This window comes from Trichechus manatus, unplaced genomic scaffold, assembly GCF_000243295.1.
Source record: "Trichechus manatus latirostris isolate Lorelei unplaced genomic scaffold, TriManLat1.0 scaffold00027, whole genome shotgun sequence".
NCBI classification, from domain to species: Eukaryota; Metazoa; Chordata; class Mammalia; order Sirenia; family Trichechidae; genus Trichechus; species Trichechus manatus.
Genome location: NW_004443963.1, coordinates 21,009,704 through 21,015,171, shown reverse-complemented (window position 1 = coordinate 21,015,171; position 5,468 = coordinate 21,009,704). Strand labels below are relative to the sequence as shown.

At 35.6% G+C, this 5,468-nt stretch overlaps 1 pseudogene; it reads right to left on the bottom strand.

Annotated features, from left to right (window-relative positions):
* Positions 1–3,169: 3,169 nt before the first annotated feature.
* LOC101352777 (olfactory receptor 6C3-like) lies at positions 3,170–4,831 on the bottom strand (annotated as a pseudogene).
* Positions 4,832–5,468: the final 637 nt, after the last annotated feature.

The following is a 5,468-nucleotide window of genomic DNA, read 5'->3' as shown; positions in this document are numbered from 1 at the left end:
ACAGTGCTTATGGAATGTATGTTGAAACAATTTCCCTGCTTCTCTTATTTGGGTGCAGACTAAGCCTTGTGTTATACAACCATTATACAATACTGGATGGACTGACAATTGTCATGATTGTTCCACGCTTATGGTATAGGTGTGTCACCTCAACAAGGTGTTATTCCTGTGATAAGAAACTTGGTGATTAGCATAAACTCTGTGTGCTTGGGTTTTATTTTAGATTCGTGGGCATTTGATGGGTTAATACATATAGAGCACTCCACAAATTGACTGGCAAGAAAAACCCTTGTTAACTGTTATCCATTAGTATTATTTTATAAATATCAAAAGACTCATTATACACACAGCAGCAACTCTCATTGAAAACAGTGTGATATTCTCTCAGTGATTAAAACTCCTCTGCTTCAGAGCACCCCTTGCTTTGGATTGGGACCTACTATTGTGTTCTCTATTTGGTTGATTTTTGCTCTATCTTAACCCTGCTCCTCACTGAGATTGTCTTATTCCTTCATTTATATTAGATTTTTTTAAAATAGATTCTTTATAAAACCCTTCTGAGTTTCCTAGAGAAAACCAAAAACTTCAGTTGTTCTCACACTTACTCCTGTTAGGCACTGAGATACTTTCTACAAATTAAGCAAACACATGTTAAAGTAAAAACAAAAAACAAAAAAACACTTTAAAAATCCTGTATATATCACAAAGTTAGAAATTTATAATTATTATATATATATTTTTCTTTTTATCCTGTGGATATCTAAAGAAATACCTGTTGGGAGTATTCCAGTTTATATAGTTCATACTATAGAGAAATTCCTGCTTTCCCTAGATCTTTTGACTAGTTAACCCAACTGTCAGTTTTACAAGACTGTAGACATTTATTCAGTTACTAACTCAACATGCATTTATTGAATATCCACTTAGTGCCTGTGACTATACTAGGAGATGGTGCAGATTCAAAACTATATCACAGTATTCCCCAAAGGAACTTTAACATCTAGTCAAGATTATAATTGCAACATAAATAAATAAAAAAAATTGAGTTTTACAAGAGAATCATTTGATTATTACTATAGTGAGTGTGTCCACCCTCTGTCTGTGGTTGTCATACTCTGGTGGCTTGTATGTGACTATGATACTGGAAGCTATAGCACTGGCATTTCAAATACCAGCAGGGTCACCCATGCATGGTGGGCAGATTTCAGTGGAGCTTCCAGACTGAAACAGACTAGAAAGAAAAGTCTCATAATCTACTTCTGAAAATTATCCAAATAAAACCCTATGGATCCCAATAGAGTATTTTACCTTATAGTGCTGGAAGATGAGCACCCTAGGTTGAAAGCATCCATGGACTCAAGTATGCCTGCGATCATGAGGATGGCGTAGGACCCACCAGCATTTAGTTTTGTTGTGCATATTGTTGCCATGAGTTATAGCAAACTCCACGGCAACTAACAATAACAACAACATAGTGAGTATGTATGGATTGACTCATTGTGACTAGGAATCAAAGATGTTTCCTCAGAGGAAGTAATATTTGATTTGAAATATAAAGGCTATTCAAGAGGGAAATTTTTCTTCAAAAATATAGTTAAGGTGTCAAGACAGAGATGTGTCAGTGGTCAATGATATTTGGAAAATAGAAGTTAAGATAGCTATATATTAAAAACAAAACAAAACCTCTTGCCATCGAGTTGATTCTGACTCCTAGCGACCCTATAAGACAGAATAGAACTGCCTCGTAGGGTTTCCAAGGAGTAGCTGGTGGATTCGAACTACCGACCTTTTGGTTAGCAGCCATAGCTCTTAGCCACTGCACCAGCAGGGCTCCTAGTTATACACACTCACATATAAATCATAGGGTAGGAAATAAGAGGATTTGATAACACTTTTTTTCACCAAATTTTGATATTTTCTATCAGAAAGTTGTTTTAAAGGTTTATGTTCATCATATGAAGAAGTAAATATGATGTTTTCACAATTCCAAAATTTTCATGTACACATACATCATCTGGGGACTTCTGGTTCAAGATTATTGACTAAGCATAGAAATTTTACTTAACTACTCCCTTATAAAATGAAAGAAAAAAAGAAAGATTAACAAGAGATGTATCCATAGCAACACTAAAAATTAAGATAAATGAAAATTTTCTGAAATGGTAGGACATATTTTGAATGGTCACAACTTGGTCTAGTATAATATGAAAGGATATTATTTTTCTTCAGGTACTTTCATTTACTATATTGTTTTTGTTGTTGTTAGGTGCCGTTGAGTAGGTTCAGACTCATAGCAGCCCTATGTGCCAATCCTTTTCCATATCTTAATTATATGTCATGCAAAGCCATTACTTGCTAGGCACACTGGGTCCAGTCTATTCCATTTTAAAACGTCAATTTCATATTCAACTAGCTTCAGCTAGCTTCAGCTAGTTGAATATTTTGGAATAGGGATAGAATTTTGAGCTCTTTTCACTGCTTGTTCTTTACTCATGGCTCATTCAATGTTGGAACAAAGGCAGAAGATAGATAAAAAGGTAAATATCTTTGGTTTAACTGGTGCTCCTTTGAATCTATTTTGATTAGCACTGCTTCTTTGAGGTAAGGTTTCTAAACGCAGACATTTTTATACGGTTCATAGGTGTGAATTCATTGGTGTTCACCCAAACTGGGGTGCTACAGCTAATCCCTCACCAGGTTTTACTCTGAGGTACACACTGCAGACAATTGCTTCAGTGTTCCTTTATCTGGAGGCAGCTGAATTTTGAAAGGTACTTGCAAAATGACTTAAATGTGATTATCTTCTGTGATGTCTACTTGACCGAAGGGAAATTACACATTTACCATTTACTATACTACAAAACTATTGTGTACTTGTCTACTAAGGACTGAGTTGCATAGACAGAATGAAAACATCAATTTTACCACAATTGAATACACCTGAATAAAATATTTTAGAAATATTCAGCTTTATCAAATTTATTGAGTACAAATATGAAGGAAATTTTAATATGGAAGTGGAAAAAAGAGGAAAAATACATAATGGTAGTGAAGGAATCAGAGCTCTCAGAGAGTATGCTTAGTAGAAGGCATTGAAAAGAACTTTATTCTTTTAATGCTACTTATATTTTCATTTACTGGTGAAAATACAACGTTTTGGATCCTGCCCTTAAAGGCTTTTAGTGAACATGTATGACAGATTTATTAATGCCAAAGTGAAATGTGGAATCACTATTGCAGAGTAAAAACCACTTACTTCTAGGAGCTGTGTGTCTGAGCAGGGTAATTGCAAGAGGGGATAATGGTTACAAGCAAAGTGATCAATGACATTGGAGCCACAGTAATCTAACTAGAGAAAAAGAATTACTAGTGGGAGGATATTTAAGAGTCCCATTAGCCAAGTACAAAAGACAAGCAGCATATAGACTCTATTGTTCATGTTTGTTGTATAATACAGAAGTTTACAGATGGCGACACAGCAATCATAGGCTATGGCAGTTAGAAGGTAAAATTCATTTATACTCATGAAAATGAAGAAAAACAACTCAGCTGTACAATTACCGTGTGAAATAGTCTTGTCTCTAGTAATACTTATGCCCAGGAATCTAGGGATACAAAAGCCATAAAGGACATTTCTACTACAGAGAAGTTCCTAAGGAAGAAATACATAGGAGTCTGTAGATGGGAGTCCATTAAGGTGAGAGTGATGATGGTCAAATTCCCAGTGACACTTAATATACATGTGATAATTAAAAAGAGAACAATCACCACCTGAAGCTCTGGGTCATCTGATAGCCATAGAAGAATAAATTCTGTGAGTACTGTTTACTGTTTGTTTTCTTTCTGACAATCCTTTTTTTTTCTCCCTTTACCGTTAGATCTGTACAACATAAAAAGTTAAATTAATATTGCGTTTACTGTCTTAGTTATCTAGTGCTGCTATAAAAGAAATACCACAAGTGGATGGCTTCAACAAACAGATGTTTATTCTCTCGCAGTCTAGTTAGGCTAGAAGTCTGAATTCAAGGCATCAGCTTCAGGGAAAGGCTGTCTCTGTCAGCTCTGGAGCAAAATCCTTGTTATCAATCTTCCCCTGGACAAAGACCTTCTCCACACAGGAACCCCGGATCCAAAAAACATGCTCTCCCCTTGGCGCTGCTTTCTTGGTGGTATGAGGTCCCCATGTCTCTCTGCTAGCTTCCCTCTTTTATATCTCAAAAGAGATTGGCTCAAGACATAATCCAGTCTTATACATTGAGTCTTGCCTCATTAACATAACTGCTGCTAATTTCATCTCATCAACAACATAGAGATAGGATTTATAACACATAGGGAAATCACATCATATGACAAAATGGTGGAAAATCATACAATACTGGGAATCATGGGCTAGCCAAGTTGACAGATATTTTTGGGGGACATGATTCAATTCATGACAGCTAGGAACAAAATTTTTTAAATTATGATTTATGAATAATTTATGAAATCAGAAAACACGTTCCCCTTCAGCCAAAACACCAGTTGCTGTCAAGTCAATTCTGACTCATGGCAACCCCACATGTATCAGAGTAGAACTGTGCTCCGCAGGGTTTTCAATGGCTGATTTTTAGGAAGTAGGTTGACAGACTTCTCTTCTAAGCCACCTCTGGGTGAACTCAAACCTCTAATCTTTCAGTTAACAGCCAAATACTTTAACTGTTTGCATCTCGCAGAGACTCCTCTTCTTCAGTATTCCTCTCAAATTACCATTATACCTATCATTCAAGTAGCAAATATTATTTCAGTATCAATATTTACCTCTCGTCTTTAAATAAATACTATCACAGATCATGGATAAAACTTCTGGCCTTAACATTTAAACAGAATCTATTTCTTCTAACACTTCTTTAAATTTAAATGTTAAACATAGTTCAGTGTTTCACAGGATTATAGTAATTTTTAAAATATTTAATTCTTTTAAAATGTATAAAAATATGCTGATTTTTTTCCTTTGTGGAATGTTATAATAATCATTCTGGATTCTAGCATAATCACATCATGACCAGGGGGACATATGTCTCATCTCAATTTTCCTCCTCTCAGGTTTCTTCAGAACATACTATCCCACTGACAGTATGTGCAGTCAACAGGAGGGGACCTTTATAACTGTTTGAAATGGAAGAAATGGACATATGCCTCAAATTACAGTTTTTAAGAGGTATTGTATGATGCGGTGGATCCTGGTGCTTCCCGTAGGGGCATACATGTCCCACCAACCCTAAACCAGAGTCCACAGGGATATATGTGTTCCAGAGGCCAATGGAATATATGCATCCCATCAGTTCTACCCTCAGACTACAGAGGGACACACTCAGTGATTCAGTGTGCATTCCATTAATGAAAAAACATATTATCAACAAATAATTTAAAGCAAAAAATAATTCGATCTAGCAAAGGATAATCTAAATATTCAGTTTGAAAGCTTTGCA